A 21,253-nucleotide genomic window follows, 5' to 3' on the forward strand; every position below is an offset into this window, starting at 1 on the left:
TTCATCTGAAAAAATGGTATGTTTTTAACAAAAAAAAAATACATGTAAATAACTTGTTTTAAACATTTATCACAATATAAAAAGAAGAATTTCTCAAGAACTTGTTTATTCTAAATAAATTTATTTTAAAAATAATACAATCCATTCAATTTATATTAATTGCTTTTTTTTGGAATTATTAAATTCTGTTTGTTGAATCTTTATCATGCTTTTTTTGCAATCAAAGCATAAATTGTCCGCTTGACATTCACACGAACCCAAACAAAAAATTTCGTTTTTGTAATATTTATAAATGCTCTTTAACAAAATTTTGGTAAAACCAATTTTTTTGCAGCCATCTCAATAATATTTGTTTCCATTTTTTTGTTATGAAATCTTAAAAAAATCAATATATTTTAGATGCTTTTCTTAATTCTACATGAACAAAATAAACATTTAAGTTACAAATTATACATTTATACGTTGTACAATCATATATTTTCATATATATACAATCATATATAGCAAATATATACAATCATATATAGCAATTTCATATAAAAGATCGTATATATGACTAGGCTTTTTTTTAAAAGAATAAATCTAAAAATAATTTTACAATTCAATTTTATAAAATAAAGTTTAATTTGTAATTATATTCATTAACTCCATTTGAAATTTTCTTTTAAGATCGTTTTCGAGTATATATTTGTTTACTTTTTCAAAATTTTCTTTACAAGACATACATTGATGTTCGTAATTGCAAATATTTTCTTCACACAAATCCATAGAAATCATGCATTTCTCTATTTCTCCAGTTGGATCAGATTTCACAACATAACTTAATAAATCATCCAAACAAATGTCATGAGTGATTAATTCAGTCATTTTTTATTGTATGATCTAAAAAAACAATATTTTATAAAATATTTAAAAAATTATTTTTTATAATGTTTTTATAAAAAATCATAAACTTTTTTTTAAAGATTTTCTTTACATATGTGTCGTCGTATATCATCGTAACTTTTTTTACAAGACTCGCAAAGATTATAACCAGTACAATTTTCTTTCGAACAAGAATTTGCGGTTTCCATCAACATTCGCATTGTTTGAGTTTTATCATAAAGAATAGCTGTTTTCAACAGAAAATGAATGATGAAATTTTCAACATGAAATTCAAAATCTGACATTTTTTATTATGTAATATAAAAAAATACAATAAAAATGACAATAAAAAATGACAAGTTAATATTTCTATAAGTTGAATTACTTGTCCAGAAATTTCTTTGATGTATTTATCACATACACTTGTACATTTATTACAACGACAATGACAGCATCTTACATAACGAAATGGTGAAGTTGTCGCCATTTCAAGTTTCTTAGCAGGTTGTAGCTTAGTATTATTTTCCATTTTATATTATATAATCTAAAAAAAAACTTAACATTTTTTACTCTTTTTTCTTTCAGATAGATAATTTTCGTATTCACACGATTCGACATATTGATCCATATTAGCTCCGGTTTTTTGAGTTAAAGAAATACTTTGCAAATAACCAATCAATTTTAAAAATTCATGTCTCAAATACTCTTTCAAAATTAAAAGTTTTTCAGCTTCGCTTTGAGATTTAAATCCAAACATTACTTCTTTACGAAATTCTGGAACATTTTTTTCTATATAATCAAACATGACCATTTCTTTTTGTTTTTGATTTTCTATTCCTTTTTCTATTGTTTTTTCAAAATCTTTAATACTACAATTAGCTTTAGCAGGTAATTTTGTAATTGCTTTCATATAAAAACTCAAAATTTTAATTCTTCCTCTAAAACAATCAGTTTCAGCATCTTTTTGTATTAAATTGTCTAAATTCTGGTAAGTTTCTTTTACTCGATCAGCCCAACTATCGCATTGAACAAAATCATTAAGTATTTCATAATGCTCACTAATTTCAGGAAAAAACCGTTTGAGTCTGGTTCGAACGTTATTAACACGTTTTCCATGTTTACACGAATCCATTTTTTTATTAGTTATTCTAAAAAGTTCAAAAAAGTTATGAAAAATGCAAAGTTACAAACTAATTATAAAAAACAGTTACAAAAATAATTACAAATTGATAATATTTGTAAAGATAGCAATAAAATAATTTCTAATAATTTTTTTTTAATTTAAACGTTGTTCATGTTTGGACGAATAAGTAAATTCTTTCAATTCAAAATCAGGATGTTGCGATTTTATAAGTGAAACCATAGCACTATCTCTTCTATCATATTCTTCTTTTTCCTTATTAACAATATATTTATCTTCATCAATGCCTATATTTGCTATGATATACATGTGAGATAATAATTCACTCAAAAGATTTCGTATTTACAAATTCTTTTTTATTTCTTGGTTATTTTCATTGATTGAGTTTATGACTTTTTCCATTTCAACTAAAATTCCTTCTTATTGCTCGTCATTTTTTAAAAATAGACGCAAAACAACAAAATGATAATAAAATACTTCAGATAATTTCTCTAAGTTATGCCATAAATGAAGATCACTCGTAGTGATTTTATCGCAATGTTCGCAAATTCGATGCGGTAACTTTTACTGATAGTAATACTTTTCATTATAGTTCGTGATATATTTAATATCTTCTTCTTTCCATAGATTCACATTTTAAATTAGCTGTCTATAAAAATTTACAATAAAATAAAAAAATTTACAATAACAACACACTCTCATGAAAATTCTAAGACATTTTGAAAATTGTATATAATAATGTTATAAAATGATTTTTCAAATTTTTTCTACATTTTTAGACTTGTTTATCTTTTGGTGAAAATATTATGTCACACTTTTGCCATGAACAAAAAATATCAATGGAATTATAACACTCAACAATCATTTTTGAAATAGCTTTAATATACATATTATGTACTTCTATTTCATCCTATTCATACGACATTAAACCGTATTCTATATCGTTAATAAAATTTGACATTTCTTTAAGATTTTCTTCAGTTAACGGATTTGTACGAAAATTGCCATTCTTTAAAAACTGAATCAAAGTTTTAAATAAGGTTAACATAGCACCAACTCTTCTTTAATCAGATCCCAAGTCCTCACTTCTGCAATACTTTCCATATTTTTTATTTTAGCTAAAAAAAAGTAATTGTTCGTTTCTATAAAAAAAAATCATACAAAAATTATTTTCTTGTCGAACCAAAACCACCATTTCTTTCTACATTTTCAATCATCGTCATAGTCCCATCACAACAAGAACAACCATCAATTTCTGTAACTATTTTTAACGCTTTAAATGTTTTTACCAATCCCATTTGAGCAACAGCGTCTCCGCAATTGATAATATAATCATCTTCTGAAATATTATAAAGCAACACTTTAATTTCGTCTTTATAATCAGCGTCTATTATTCCAGGCGCATTGAATACCGCAACACCATATTTATAAGCGATCCCCGATTTGGAATATATTTGTCCTTGTAAATCTCCATCCATTTTATCGATACATATCCCAGTACTTACTAAAATACGTTCTTTCGGTTGAAGTATGTAATGCTTTGTGCTTCTCAAATCAAAACAAGCACTCTCTTATGTTTCATAAAAAAACCATTATTGCGTATTTCTTATTTTAATCATCTAAAAAAAAAAAAATGATAAATGCATTAACCTGTTGTTTTTTTAAAAGGTGTTTGAAATCATTATATACACACAAAGTATTTTTCCCCAGGATATAAACTACTTTTTCCCTATTTTTTAATGAGTTGATACAATTTTTACAAAAACTCCATTTAAAATAATAGCAACTAAAACAAAATAAAAATTTATTTTCACGAAGATTGCAATGTCCAAACCAATTATAATAAAAATCAAATTGAGTTAAATCTTTTTCATTTAAAGCTCTATTAAAAAGTTCGTTAATATAAGGTAACAAAGAGATACTTGTAATAAATTCTGTATCGATCCACATTTGATAAAACAAACTTTCGACTTCTTTTACTAACTTGCGATCGTAATCTTCTACAATTGTAGCTTTTTTGAATTTAATGCTGCTATAGAAATATTTATATTTTAACTTTATAATTTCCGTTCTCGTTCTTTCGTAGTATTCACCTTCTACGTCCTCCAATTTTTTATAACTACAAGCCATTTTTTTCTTTACCAGAAGAAGCTGTTGTTGTTTAAACAAGATATTTTTTCCCCTTTTTATTTGAAAAGGTAGTCATAACAACTAATCCTAGCTCATCAAAATAGAATCAAAGTATCAAAGTACAGAGTTTAAAGTTCAAATGGTGTTATCATGCCACACTTTGAACTTTAAACATGTATGACATCATAATACACATGATTAACATTCTTCAAAAAACTTGTTTTGTTCTAGTATTTTAATCTCTCTTTTCAACTCAAAACAGTATAAAAGGAGCACATTTTGATTTTGATTTTATTCAAACACAACTAAAAAAATGGAACCAGATGATTTTGAAGTTATTTATTGCAATGATAACAACTATGTCAAATTTGCAGATTTCGCAACAGCCACTTTGTGGTTTGTAGATTTTAAAGAAGAAAAAAATATGAAAGATAAACAATATTCTACTGTACCACTCAAACCTTTCGCTCAATTTAATTATGTTAAAAAAGAATTACTCTACAAACCTAAAAATGATGAATGTGAAATCTTATTCCCGTGGAAATAAAGAGACATGTGCGATCTTAATAAAACAAATTATTTGTTTAGAGGCGAACTTAAATTAACCAACAACAATAGCAAATTCAAAATTTCTAAAAGAGAATCACTTTTAATGTCGTCTTTAAATTTAATCACAACAAATTGACAAAAAAAGTGTTGGAATCTTTGATGGAAAATATGCTAACTGCTCAAACAGAGCTTATAAATCCGTAGCTTATCCTAAAACAGGAATACTAAAAATGTCAATTTTAACGGATATACTATTCGTTTAGCAAAAGAAGACGATGAGAATCATATCACAGAATACGATAGATTACTATCTGTAGGACCTTCTTTCATCAACACCATCAATAAAAATGGTGTTCATAGAAATTATAACATGAATTTAAAAAAAGCTGGTGAAACGCTAGCTGATAAAGAAACGACTGAAATGAAAAAAGCAAAACTTGAAGTACAGGAAGAAGAAGAATTTATTTTTTGTAAAATTTGTAATTGAATTAAAAGAACCTGTTTTATTAAGAAAAAAACTTGTTTTTTATATAAATTCCTATATAAAGAGTTGTAAAAAAATAATTCTAGTTCATTTTTGAAAGACAGAATGACTAGCAAACAACTCGATGAAAGTCTGATCAAAGCAGTTCAACTTTTTTATCCAGATAATGAATTAATCCTATGTTGTTTGAATTTCGTCACTTAAATAATACGTATGAAGAGTGGCAAGATATTATACTTTCCTATTTTAAAAAATTCGACTTTAAATTAAACTTGGAAGAAAAAATTTTTGTTGATTTGTATTATATTTTAATAGCTAAAGACTATGAAAACTCTTTTCATCTGTTTGAAAAAGCATCTTGTCGATATATGACTTTTGCAGAACAATCGCCCTTGTGGATATATAGCTTGTTTGAAGTATGATCAATGACGATTTTTTAAATATAACAAAAACGACGACGGAAAAACAATATGAAGAACAAAGAAAAAAGATGGATGACTTTATTAAACTTTATAAACTTTATTACAAGACAACAAAAAGGAATCAAAATAAATGTACTTCATGGAAAAGTAAACTTAAACTGTCTTTGAAATATTATTTTTTGTTTCCTTACATGAGCAACAAATGGGAATGCGACGACTTGAAGAGAAATTGTAAAATATTAGAAAACGTTTACCCTGCTTGCATGCAACAGCCCTATTTTTCGTATCACGACAAGCTTTTTCATAATGGATATTACACCATTTACACGCCTACGCCTATTTATGAATATTTTTTAGTTAAAAAAGTTCATACAGAAGGTGATAAAGTTTACATTTACAAAGCTTTCGATCGCTGCAATTTTCATGATAAAAGTTTAATAGCAATATTTCCTACAGCTCAATGGTTTTTTTTCTTTAAAAGAAACTTTAACATATCTATGATTTTATACAGAAAAGAAGACGAAGTTTATAATTACGAAAACAATAAAGCAGTATCGAGTCAACCTATACTCAAAAACTCTAGTATTATTTGACGGCAAACAAGGGATTATAAACAGGACATTTTTTTTTTCCATTTCAAAAAGTTGATACACGAGTTTAATTATTTTAAATATATTGTCAAAACATTCACATTTGTCTTTTTTAAACAAGTATACGCATTGTACATTCTTTATTGTTAATTTAATAAAACTTGAGTATTCAATAACACTAAACTGTGTATATTGTTGAACGTTGCCATCTTTTGTAAAACCATTTACTAAGTCCTGTAAATATAACGTAAACATTAAAGTTTCATATTGAGGGCAATGTTGTAAGAAACGCTCTTTATGTTGATGATATAAAAAAATGCTCCATACATAAACCTTCATTATTCACGTAGAGAGGGAAAGGAGAAATTTTCGGAAATAATAATCTATTTAAATCAAACGTGTATATTTTTTTCTCTTTTATTGTTTTTAATACATCTTTTTCCATACACCCACCTTTATAAAAGACAAAATTGTGTTTGTATTTGGAAAATATTTGTTTTAAATAATTCGCAACAGACCTGCAAAATATTATCACACCTGAATATTTAAAAGTGGGGTAGTACTCTAATCCATGAATATAATTTAGACAGTATAAAATATATTTTTTTATCTTTTTCTTCTAATCTCTCAAACTTTTCACAAGGAATCACTTGTGCATGGAAAAATTTCTTATCACCAATGGAACGCAAACATAATTCTCTGATACAATTTCTTCCCCATTCGTGAGCCTCCTGGTTGGTGATGAATTCAAAATCCAACATTTACAACTAAAAAAATGGACTTTTTATTAAAAAAAGAAGCGTATTTTTTTAATAAAACAAATAAAAAAGTATAAAAAACAGCTAAAAAATTTTATTAGTCCAATTTTTATTAAAAAAATAAGTGGCGTTGATAGCATCATTAAAAAAATCCACAATAATTGCGCTATTTGAGCCTTAGATGAAGTATCTAAAAGAGTTAAGCTTCGCGAAAACAAGTCTGGAAATTCTTCCCCCTCATCTGATCATGTAGAAGAAAAGCATTATACAGATAAAAAATCAATTGAATTTCTACAAAATGTACTCGATTCCAAACGAATAACATTAAATTCTTATTCTATTGAAAAATATTTTAAAAACAGTCAATTTAAGAATTTGTTAGAGAAGCCACAACTCTGTCCTATTCATCTCGAACACTTTGATAAATTGAAAAAAGAGCATGTCAACGACAACTTTACAGCCGAATACTATAAATCCAAGCTCACTGTTTTGTTACTAGAAAGAGATATAAAACCTACTTTCGTTCAAACAGATGGTGATCAAACAGTTGGTTTTGCAGATACTTTTACAACAAAAAAAATACCTACCGTCTCCTCTTTAATAGAAAGACTAGATGGAGCCTTAAAAAAGAAATCTGTTAAAAGAAACATTGAAGAAATTATAAAGGAAGGAACCAGCGATAAAAAAACTTTATTTGTTAATATATTACCCGCTGTTGTAACACTATTTATTGCGAGTTTTTTTACTTTAGAAAAAGAATAATAAATGGCTACTGACGAATCTTTGTCTCATTATTTTATATACTCTGAACTTAAAATTTTTTTTATAGGAGTTTATGCTTTTGATGAACTTATCCAATCGCAGACTCATATTCATGTTATTAATAATATGAAAAAGAATGGTTCTTTTATTATTTACAACAATGAAACTACAAAGGTAGCAGGTCAGCATTGGAGAGTGTTAATCAAAATAGACAAAGCTCATTTTTTTTTTTTGATAGTTTAGGAGAAGAAAGTGTATTACAACAAGTTCCAAATTATTTAAGATACAATAGGCATTTGTTTGAAGCAGTAGAAGAAGTAATAACCAACGTGCAAATCAACATTATTAATATTAACTATAACGAAATTGATATTAATTCTTATATACGTCAAACAAAGCATTTCCCTACAAAATGGACAGCGGTCAACCACGAGTTTTATTGGTTTACTAAATTTATATTAAAATATAGCGCTATGACAGCAATCAAAATGTCTTTTTTTCATATAACAAATTTCCTTTTCAATGGAACGATAGCAGTTTATGTGGCGCGTTTGCCGTTTATTTTGTAGCTTTTTTATTACGTTGTGAAAATGTTTTATATAGCAAACAAATTTGTTTACCTTCACTGTGCAGATTGCTAAATTATAACTTCTTTGAAGTAACAACGCTTCATGTTTCACCACTAGTTCAAGTAAATCTCCGTCCATTCTTTCAATTTTTAAAAAGAGAACTCTTTTAATATCTCGATGCTACTGCTAAACAACCGTTTGAAAAAGACATGCATTTGCAATTATATATGAGAAAACTGGAAAATATGGAACAAAATCTATTGTCTGTGAAAACAAAAACAATTCCTTTGGATCATGATATTTTTGAAAAACAAATATTAGCTCAAAATGCTATTAAAAGATATTTAAAAGATGCTGGGTTCTTAAGAACAAATAACGAATGCACGTGGGATAAAATATCCCTTTTAGATATTAAAGCTATTCCTTCTGTGTTAAACGAGGAAAATATTTAATACATGCAACAAAATGAAACGAATAACATTTACTTGAACAATTATACTCGATTAAAGAGAGCTTATTAATTTTTACATAATCCTATTGATGATGTCATGACTAAAAAAGAAATAAAAAGACAGGTAGCGCTGAATTTAATTTAAACATGAAGAGAATATCGCACACGTTACTAGAAGAAATTATTGAAGAAAAATGCTCAACATGTGATGGTTATGGAGAACTGTTTTTTATCGTTTTCAGAGGAAAAAAAATGCAGAACTATTAAAACATTGCAGTATCATAACATTGCTTTTTATATTTCGATAACACACCAGTGTGTTTTTACAAATTTGACGCTTTATTTTTTCATGTTTTTCTTATATCTTCTAGGTCTTATAGTTCTTATTTCCGTATTATTAGGATCTGTTAACTCGTTTTCATCAAAAGAGGTTCTATCAAAAAATTCCAAAAAAAGCATCTCTATGAAAAGGATATTTCCCATCCACAGTATATTTTGGTAATTTAGATTATATTTCGGTCTTAAATTACTTTTATAAAGTGTAGGATTGGAAAATAAATTCCGTTTTACGATCATTCGTGAAAAATCATTGTCATCTGCAGCCATTTTTTTGACTTCAATTTTTTTTTTTTGACTTGGTTTTTTTATATCTTTTTTTACAAGATAAAAAACATGGTGTCACCCTGACACTGCCTTACTTATTCTGTCTTTATATTGTCTTAGTAGGCCTACTTATGTTTTTCTTATAGTGTTTATTTTTTTACGGCCGTTTTTTATCTTGCTTACTTACTTAGTCCCTACTTAACTTACTTATTCCTGCCTAATTTTCTTAGCCTGCTTACTCACACATTCGTACGCTCACTCGTTCGCTCACTCGTTCTCACACACTCACACTTTCGCCGAGTATTTCTACCCAACGCTCGCCGAGTATTGCTACCCAACATTCTAAACTCTCGAATACTTTCGCAGAGTATTTCTACCCAAAGCTCGCCAAGTATTGCTACCCAACGTTTTAAACTTTTCTAATACTTTCTAAATACATTTTTTATGAATAAATTATTTTTTTTTATTTTTCCATCTTATATTTGCTTCTTTTAATTGATGTTTAACATCGACATACGATTCAGCGGTATGAACCCAGCGTTTTATTCTTTTACCAGCTCTTCCAAGTTCACGGTTTTTTTTATTACCTTTATATCTATTATTTGTTCTTCGTAAACAGGATAATATTCTTTTACAATTGCTCGGTAAATACTCGCTTGCAGTCTGTGTCGATGTTGAACTCTGTTTTAAAGCAGTTTGTGTTTAAACTGTTTTTTTTTTGTTCTAAGAACTGTTGTTTTTGTACGTGCCTTATTCACAGTATTTAACGATCAAGGAGTATACCTTATTTTAGGCATTTATTAAAAAGATGATTTTTTATTTAAAGTTTATTTATATTTTTTTATTTATCAAGGAATAACATGGCGTTTATATATAAATTAACCAACTTAAAAACATTTTTTAGTTCAAAAATGAATTGTATTACTATAAACAAAATAAAATATGAAATTCATCATGTTGATAATGGTGATTTTTTTTACATAATCCAAAATGAGAAAAAAATACGAGTGAATCATGTATTTCCATATAGTTTATAAAAGAGGTAATTTTTTTTATACTTTTACATAAAAAAATAAAAAAATAAATTTTTTTTTTAAATCTATTTTTTTTTATTATAGATGTAGAACTACAAAAAAGATTTGAATTATTCAATAGACCGACAGAAATAGGTCCTACGCATTGGGATTATTCCCCACGTAAGTTTAATTTTACTAGTTTTTATTTATAAAAAAGGTGTAAACTTTTTTAAGGAGGTAGTACCCTTTAAAAGGAAAAAAATTTAAAACTTGTAATTTTTTAGGAACATTTATGTTTTTCTGAAGTGTTAAATTAAATTATTTCAAAAATTAAGAAAATTAATTTTTTTAGCCCCCTGCTTGGTAGTTATGCGCATAAACTAGCAAAATTTAGGCAAAAAAATTGACCTTTCTTTAACAAGAATATCTAGGGAACCATTCATGTTTTACAAACCAAACTGTATAAGTAGTTTATATATGTTCAAAAAATGTGCTGAATTTTTTTTTAATTTTTATTTTTTTGTAGTTATTTTAGGTGCTCCCAGAAGTCCTTGCGGTCTTATCACAGAGCACCGCGGGAGAGCATTTAGCAAGAAGTTCACGCCTCCTTCTGTACCAATGTCGCTTATTTGGCTGGAGCTGGCATCGAGCCTCGGACCCTCTGGGTTTTGAGCCAGAACTCTAACCATTGCGCCACGGCTGCTGAATTAAAAATTAAACAATAAACAACATTTAATAACTTTAAAATCATTAAATTCTCACAACAAAAAGAAAAAAGTACAGCTTACTAAAATTCAAAGTTTATTACTTTAACATAAAAAAGTTGATTTTCTTTGGTTCAGCACATCACAAATACACTCAAGAATAATTGTTGAAAATTTGAAAAAATTTCATTGAGCGGTTAAAAAGTTATCCTTGTTAAAAAATTAAAAAATGCACAAAAAGTTATTCGCAAGAAAAATGCAATTTAAAAAAATACTAAAAGTACATTAAGTTTTTTACAGAATAAAAACTACCGCTACTGCATGCAATATTTTCTGCTTTATTAGGTTGGTCAATAAAACCTTTCTATGGAACAATTTAGTGATAAGCACAAAAAAAACTATAAAAATTAGACTTGTATTTTTCAAGATATTAAAAAATATATCTCTAAGGCCCGTTGCTTAGGCGCTTTATAATACAGTACCTAACCTATTCAGACCTTTTAACTTATTTTTTTTTTAATTTTTTTTTATTATTATTAGAGTAGACATAATAAATGAATAAAAATTGTAAAAATTTAAATATTGAAAAAAAATTTCACCGGTTTTTCGGGGTGTTACCACCTTAATACTCTCTCACCCTTTTTTAGAAAGTCCAGACCCAGAACCGGAAGAAAATTTATAGTTCTTTTGAACATATTTTTTAGAAAATAAATTTTTAATAGTCTTTTTTTATTGTTTATGTTCTTTTTTTATATACGATTTTTATACTTATTTTTAATATATATATATATATATATATATATATATATATATATATATATATATATATATATATATATATATATATATATATATATATATATATATATATATAATAGTAAAAATGATAAAACAATTATTTTATGGTTTATCGCGGTGGGAAGATGATAACGTCAATAAAGAACTTTTACTTATTTTATATCACACAAAATTATTTGTAGAAGATTATATTGTAAAACATTGTATGACTTTTTAGCAAAAAAAAAAATGAATATTACACAAATCAAACTCAAAATTACAGATCGTTTTATAAGTCGTTGGGAAACATCAGCAAAATATCTTGATTATAAAAAACAACAAATCGAATCCATTTAACAAGATTATCGCACAACAGATGATAAAATGTATCGCGTATTAACTCTTTTATTTCAAAAACATTATTCAGAAAAGAAAGCAGCAAAAGAGTTATATGACGCGTTTTGGAATCGGACAATAGATATTTCTTCAAAAGAAATAAATTAAGAGCTTATCGACAATATAAAAGAAACTTTAGAAATGTTACAAAGCTTTATTTTACAATAGTTTTTATATATTTTATTATATTTTGTATAAATTTTTTTTCACCTAACCAATATATTAAAAATAAAAAAAAAATGAAAGAATTTGTTAAAATTTGTGGATTGTAAGAATATTTTTTTTCTTTATATTTTTTGTTATAAATACTTTTTTATATTTATTTTTTATTTAGCTACGGAGAGTTTATAAATAATTTTACAGTTTGTATGCATGATTTGCTTTCAATAACAAATGAAACGGATGAAGAAGAGATGGAATACGAGGAAATGACAGAAAAAGATTTTGAAAAATATATAGAACAAACGCAAGAAGAAGAAGAGACGAACGAAACAGACGTAGATGAATATATAGAAGAATTAAAAAGACAAATGATTGAAGAAGAAATAGAAAATATAGTAATAAACATAAATGAGATTCAAAATAATATAGACATCGATGATTATATTATTGAAGTCATGAAAAAAATGGACAATATACCTGAACTCTATTTATATTTTTTTTTAAATAAATGTATATTTCTTTTTTTAGCAAACTAAAATAATGGAAATTAATAATACAAACGAAAATTATGAAGATATGTTTCCAAAATTTGGAGATTTTAAATCAATATTATTTTGTCATAGAACATTGTTTTATACATGGTAACGATATTATTTTATATTTATAGCTAAAAAATAAAAGATAATAATAGTTATGGTTTTGGAAAAAAAAATAGTAATAAAAGATTAAGATGCAGAGTGAGAGGTATATTAATTGATTTTGATTTTTTAAAAAAATATTTTTTACTCTTTTTTTTTCTTATAGATAAAAATCGATATTTTATAGATACGAATCGCTATTTTCATCTAATGAATGAAGAAAACCTGTTAAAATCAAAAACAATAAATGAAAGATGTTTTTGCTTAAAGAAATGTGGAAATTGTCCAGCGTGTTTGCTTCAAAAACGAACATAAATTTTTTGTATTTTTTTGTATATAGAATATATTATTTTATTAAATCTTGTCTATTTTTAATTCTATTTTATTAACTATTTTATTACTATTATTTATATAATTCTATATTATAATTTTCATCTTTTTTTAAATAAGAATGTCAATTTTAAATAATAATGATTAAATGGGAGAGATATGGGAGAGTAAAGTTGAAATAACACCTATTGAAATTACAGTTATAAAAAAAAAATAGAGAAAAAAAGAGGCTTAAAAGGATTAAATTTTGTCGAATGTTTTGAAGAAGGATATAAAGAGAACCTAAAAACATATATACAGAATAAGAAGAATGGATCTGCGATACCACACCTTTTGAACTAAAGTTGTAATTTTTTTTATATTTTTTTATTAATAAAAATGTAATTTCTTTTTAAACCATTTGTAAATTTTTTTGAAAGCATTTGTAATAATATTTTTAATAAAGATTTTAAATAACCTATCATTTTTTTTATCGAGGCCTAAGTTAAGGTGGCGCCTAGTTTTTATTGAGGGCGAATTGGCGAATGGCTTGCAGGCGTACAAGGAGAAGCGGTCATCGTTGTAGACTTCGACATCACAAAGATAAAGGAAAATTTATAACGCGTGTTAAAAATTTTGCAAAACGTTTACTTAGATCAGACGTAGGAGGTTACGCGCTAGATTATCTACAAAAACAACGCAATGCGTAAAAAAGTTTGCTGTGGCACGTGTAAAATAAAAAATAAAAGAAGAGGTCATGAAAGAGCGTATTTACTTCCGTTACAAGGAGCCGGAAAAAAAAGAGGAAAAGGTAGAGTCTACTTGCCACCTTTAAAAGGTGCTGGACGAAAACGCATGCGTGGAAAATTTCTACCCATGTTAGCCGCAATGCTACCTGCTCTTTTACCTACGATTGGAAGAGCTTTTTTGGGTGGAGCTATTTCAGGTGGAACTTCTTACGGAATCAATCAAATTGGAAAATAATTTTATTATAATATATAAAGTAATCTTTACAATGTTTTTTTTATTATTTTATTAAAAATATATAATCCCATCATTGATCCAAGTATTAAAAAAGCAGACAATAACGCTCCAAATAAATAACCTCTAACGACAACAATAATAATAAGACTTCTTTCTAACAGTGAGTTTCTAAGACTATCTTTCTAACAGTGTATGATTTTCTTGAAGATCTATATGTAAACATATTTTTTGAAAAAAAATTGCAAAAACGTAGCATTTTTCTTAAAAACGAAGTTGTAAAGATGTGGCCGGAATTAGGACAATTTACCGTAACGGATATAAAAAGTCGAATTAATACTCCATTTAATTAATGGAGAACTCCGTTTCACATTTATTGGAAATAATCAAAAAAAGGCATTAACTCTATTTTTGTAAAAATCTGATATGAAAAATTTGGGCAAGATTGTTGCAAACGGACCACATTTTCATTTTCTTAATAAAAAAAAAAAGGTTAAACCACTTTACGCTTCCCCGCAGCTGTTAAAAACTGTCATTAAAACAAATAATCTTTTAGCCAAAAAGCGATAATTTTTAACTTTCATGACAAACTTGTATCACAAACCAGTTTTAGCAATTATACAACAATCAATTAAAAGAATATTAATCAAGTTTTCAGAGTAAAATGAAAAACATTTTATAAAGTTATGTTTTAATACCTTAAAAATGCAGGGAAAAGTAACTTTTTAGGCAAAGAAACAATAGCTCACTTGAATGTGATTTTAAATAAATTCTTTATGTTTCTGTAAAAATCTAAATACGTAGGGCTGAATTTCAACCCTTCTCCTTTTAATCCAATATAGTTTTTGATGCCGTTCGGACCCACCCAATAACTCTTTTTTTCGATTTAAAAATGTCTCTATTGATGACCTTTTCTCTCTCTCGTACATAAAAATGACTGACATTTTAAATACTCCATAATTTTATTATAAAACAATTTTTTGTGATTTATTACCTTCTATAAAGGACAGTTTAGAAATATCTTTTAAATCGATATAACTTTAAACCTTCCGCGATTTTAATATAGGGATCCGTGGTTCGTGTGAACTTCCTGTTGAATGCTTTTTTGCAGTGCTTGGTGAATGGTGCTTTATGGGGGCAAAAAAGCAAAAAAAAAAATGTATGAAAATTAAAAAAAAGAAGAATGACAAAACCGAACATGGAATTTAAACATCAAATTAACTTAATCTATTTATATTGCGGTAAGACCAAATGCAATGCTTGTAGCTTATTAATGTGAATCGAATCAATGTTCCAGCATATTGATATTATCGATACGCTGGTATATTATCTGGGGCTTACCCCTTAAATGGTTAACTACATATTTAAACAATAGAACACAATTTGTTTCTATTAATGACTCAAAATCTACCCTTTTAAAATGTTCTAATGGTGTTCAACAGGGTTCAGTATTGGTACCACTGCTTTTCCTTCTTTATATTAATGATCTTCATAGGTCCATTTAAGTTTGCTACTGTTTACCACTTTGCTAATGATACTAACCTAATGCTAATTAATAAATCCTTGAAAAAAATTACCAAACACATTAACCATGATCTTGCCAATCTATTTCAGTGGCTTCGCTCCAACAAATTTTTCTAAACTCTAATAAAACTGAACTTATTATCTTTAAATCAAATAAAACCAAAATCCATAAACAAACGAACTTTAGATTAAGTGGCAAAAATATTGAACCCGTTATCTCAATTAAATATCTTGGAATAAAAATTGATTCAAATCTTTCCTTTTTATTCCACTGTGAAGACTTAGCAATGAAACTAAGTAGATCTAATGGTATGTTGACCAAAGTTTGCCATTATGTTAATCTTGAGACACTTTTGAACATATATCATGCTATTTTCGGCTCACATTTTTTTTATGCATGCCAAGTACGGGGGCAGTCCCATTAACAAGCTCTTATTAGGTTATCCTACCTCCAAAACAAGGCTTTAAAAAGTATTTATTTTCAGAATATTAAATTTATATTTACTTTCAGAATATTAAATTTATATTTACTTTCAGAATATTAAATTTAATTCTAATGTGCTCTATCTAACTTCTAAAATATTAAAACTATGTATATTAAAAATATTAAAAATGTGACTATATTCAATTTTCAAACTGCCAATTTGTCTAGAACCACCAACACAACAACCTACCTTTAACTTTCATTGATTTCTTTTCCAAAAGTGCCAATACTCGTTATCACCTTCGTTCTAATAGTAATTTAAACCTGTCCGTCTCTAAACACTGCTCTCACAAATACGGACATAAATATATAAAATATCAAAGCATTAAAACTTCGAACAACCTTCCTTATGAACTAAAGCTCATAAGGAAGGTTGTTCGAAGTTTTAATGCTTTGATCAATTCATTCTCAACTTTTAAAACTAGTTTATTCAAACCTACGAGCTACGCGGGGGCCCTCGAATCCTTACCAGAAATCTTGATCGAGCTGAACTTTTGGAAAGTTCTACCATTTCTAAAATAAATATGACAGGCTGCAAATTGCAACCCCACTTTAATAATGACAACTCAGTTGAGAGAAATTTAAAAGTTATGCCTAGGGAATTTCCCTAGTTTCTTCATATAAGTTGTCAGTGTTGTCAATTTGACGGATAGTGATATGTGCGTCATTCCCCAACGACACTTTTAGTTCAAACGCACTCGAGCACAATCTAAATTAGATTTTACTCGAGTAGGTAGGTATTAGTAGGTACTTGTTTAAGTATTGTATATTGTATTATATTTAATGCTGGGCAAGTTAACCCGTTATTATTGCGTTAATGCATTAATAAATTAAAGCCGACAATTATTTTATCACGCGTTAGTTTGATGTTTTTATTGTTTTGATTAAGTCAGTCGCTCATTGCTTCTGAATACACACGCAAAATCCTGGGTGACCCAGGCTGGGCACAACAGGGGTGGGATGTTAATTGGTAGGCTACTGGCTTTTTGGGGTGGGCCTCATCACGCGTTTTAACCAATAAAAGCATTTTTTGTGAGCCTTTGAGAGCTGCAGCGCGTCAATTTTAAAAGAAATTTGTTTAAAGTATTTAAAATTCTTTTAGTTTATGTGATTATTAAATTGTCAAAAGATATGTTATTTCATATATTTATGTTAAGTATCTTTATAAAAATTTCATTTATATAAATAAAAAAAACAATTACTATAGATAAAATAAGTTTTCTAAATAATTATGTGCATAATTTAATTACTTAACATAATTGGAAAAGTTAATATAGCTGTATATTTCTTCTACTGTTAAAAACAAAAACATTCATAAAAATTATAGAACGATTTTGACTGTTTTTGACTAACTGAGAATGTTTTTATTATATAAACATTCTTATTCAGTCAAAAACATTCAAAAACGTTCTAAACTTGCACGTAGTTATTTTTTTAACAATGAAGCGAATAATTTTAGTAAATTATTAGCAACTTTTGTCAAAAAACCGTGTAAAGACATAAGTTTTTTTTATTTTTTTGTTTGATTCAAGTGAAACTTTGTTTTTTTTATGTAGATTACTTTGAAACAGAAAATATCTTGTGTGAACAGAAAAAATGAGAAAAGGTACAGAGCTCTTAAATGGGCATTTTTATTTTAAACTATTCATTTTTAAATAGTGTTTTAAGTATGGGCCAGTTAATCGTTTTCGATTACGTTGTTCCAAATTACTAGACGCTGACTATTGTCAACCCTGCTGGTTATATGCTTCACGAAGGAATAATGTTTGGTGTACATGAATTCGAGATTGTAAGCATTTGTCAGAAAGAATTAAATAAAACAGTTTTTCGAGGTCATTCTGAAGCTTGTGCTGTGCATGAATTCTGTAAAAAAAAGATACTAATAATATTGACAAGGACCTTAAAAACAAAACTTGCAAAGAAGCATCATTTTAGAAAATGGTTCTTTAATGGTTATTCGATATCATACTTACCCTTGCAAAGAGTTCTTTAGCTTTGAGAGGACATCAGAAAGACTTAATTTAGGAAGGATACCATGGGAATTTTCTGTCCTTTGTAGAGCTTGTTGGCCGATATGATCACATTTTGCGGCATGTTTTGGATACGCCCAAAGGCAATAATACTTATTTCTAAGTTTTTTTTATCGTTTTATGTTGTTTATAACTAGCAACTGTTTAATATCGGGACTTTTTGAATTTGTGATATTTTTATGTTTTTAGGATCTAGAAGATATCTGAGTGCAAAAAGTCAAAATAAAATGATTGAGAGCTTGGGAACCAAACTCGAAACTCATCTTCTAGAACAAACTAGAGCGTCACTGTTTTTTGCCAAGAAGTGTTTCTAGGCTTTTGTTCAGCCATCAAACATGGCGCAGTAAATTTAGTCAACCAAGTGACAACATTATTTATCGACAAAAATATTGACTTAAAAAAATTTGTGGGGTAAGGCTATGATGTAGCCTGTGTGATGAGTGGTGTGTATAATGCTGTACAAAGACATATAAAGGATATGGATATATTATGTTAACCCCTAACCCTAACCCTAACCCTGACAGCCTAACACAGAGTACGTACACTGTGCCATTTATAATTTAATTTTAGTGATAAACGATGCCGTTTGTGGTTGTGTGAAAATACAGATTTTTTTGGCAAAGTTGTAAGATTTGTTTAACTTTTTCGGTAACAGCATCAAACGTTGGGATCTACTGTAAAAATTCACTAGCAAATTGGACACCACTCTAAAAAATCTAAATCCGACTAGATGGTCTAGTAGGGTAAATACAACATCTGCAATAAAACTTTGTTGTTTTGATATAATGAAAGCATTATCAGAAATAGGTCTAAGAGTTCTAATAAAGATAAGCTTAGAGAGTATTAAAACAAAAATGCTAAATTTAGAGTTTGTGTTGCTTTGTGAATTTATGCACAGTGTATTGAACAACATCAATTATGCATCCAAAACTTTACAAAAATGCGACATCAATTTGAGCCAGGCGAGTAAAGTTTTAGCAGAGACCAAAGCAAAGTTGCAAATTTATGGTAAAATATGTATTAATACCCATTTTTAAGAAAAAAGGCAAAAAAAAGATAAAAAACATTTTGATTTAGCTGCTGATCACCGATTTCCAAACCGAGAGAAAATATTTAAATTGAGATTTTCAATAATGCACTAAACACAGTAATATCTCAATTGGATACACATTTTATTGGTATAGTGCAGTCTGTCATATATTCGATTTTCTAAGCGCAATAGTTTTATTACATGTTGACGAAGCAACCTTATTACAAAAGTGTAACGAATTCCATAGAAAAACTTACATATAATAGGCCCTAGTTTTTCACTTCAACTTATTATTATTTACCATCTAGTTTTACCTCAAATAACTCAAGCAGGGACTGTTCACCAATTATGTACGGAAATAATGAGCAAATATGCGACCTAACGGAAGTATTTACAGCAATGTTATTATTCTTAACAATTCCTGTCACTTCTGCAGCAGTTGAAAGGTCATTTAGCAAATTAAAAAAATTAAAAAATTATTTAAGAAATAAGATGGACCAAACTCGACTCCGACATTTATCGTTAATAGCAATTGAAAACAAAACCGCATTAAACCTGGATTTAAGCGAAGTCATTGATACTTTTACAAAAATCAAAACTAGGAAAAAATTTTAAATATAATTGTTATTTAGTTAGTTGGTTGGCCCGACCGTTACATAAGACAACCTCGAATCTTCTCTTTTTTTTTATTAGCCAAACCTACACCAAATATTAATTGTAATTTATGTTGTTACTGTTTGATATTTTTATTACCTGCCATGCAGTGCACAAAAAAGGGCTTAAGTGGCTTAGCATTTTTAAAGTATTTGTATATTTTATATTTTCATATGATAAATCTTAATCAGGTTACATAGCAGTGGGGCCTCATTTTTTAATTTGCCTCAGGACCCTTGGTACATAGCTACACCACTGGATATATATATATATATATATATATATATATATATATATATATATATATATATATATATATATATATATATATATATATATATATATATTATTTTTAAAAATAACACGATGTTTTTTATTCTTGGCATATTTCGTAAACTTTATTTACATTTTCAAAAGATTATTTTACAATAATAAAAAACTCTGAAATAAATATTTAAAAATAGAAGTCTTTACAAGGAAATATTAACGGACAAAAAATTATACATAAAAATTTTGTTTTAGTCTTATTCCCTCTTGCTACAAATTTGGACTTGTTTGTTGTTTGATTGATCGCACATTTAAAATTAATAATTCTTGGGTTGGCTATATTCTATCGTTAGTTTTACAAAATAGTAAATTTCCACAAAAAATTATTGACTATAAAATTAAAATCTTATTTTGATAAGAAAATGAACCCATCTGTGTCTAGCATTGCTAATAGCTTAAATATAAGATTTTTTAAGCTTCCATACATTGGAATGTACTCTAATTATACTAAAAAGTCAAAAATTGTTTATAAATATAGCAAAGATGTTCTAATAAAATTAATTTTCACTACTAATAAAATAAAGGATTGTATTTGCTTAAAAGAACCACTTCCTAAACTGCTTCAATTTCATGTTTTCTTTAAATTTTGTTGCGCTGGCTGTAATGCCAGTTATATTGGTGAAATCTCCAGACATTTGGCAACTAGAATAAATGAGCACCTTAAAAGTGGTAAACAATCTCATATATTTAAACACTTAAATTTATCTTTTAATTGCAAAAATTTGGCTAACTGTGATTCTCTTGAGATTTTAAATAATGCCCCACCCAAACACAAATTAAAGATAAAAGAAGCCCTCCACATTAAATGGGAAAGTCTCTCACTTAATAAATAAACTTTACATTATACTATAAACGCATCTATTTAATTTTACTTTCAGTTTATTTATATGTATATATA

This window comes from Hydra vulgaris, chromosome 08, assembly GCF_038396675.1.
Source record: "Hydra vulgaris chromosome 08, alternate assembly HydraT2T_AEP".
In the NCBI taxonomy this organism is placed as follows: Eukaryota; Metazoa; Cnidaria; class Hydrozoa; order Anthoathecata; family Hydridae; genus Hydra; species Hydra vulgaris.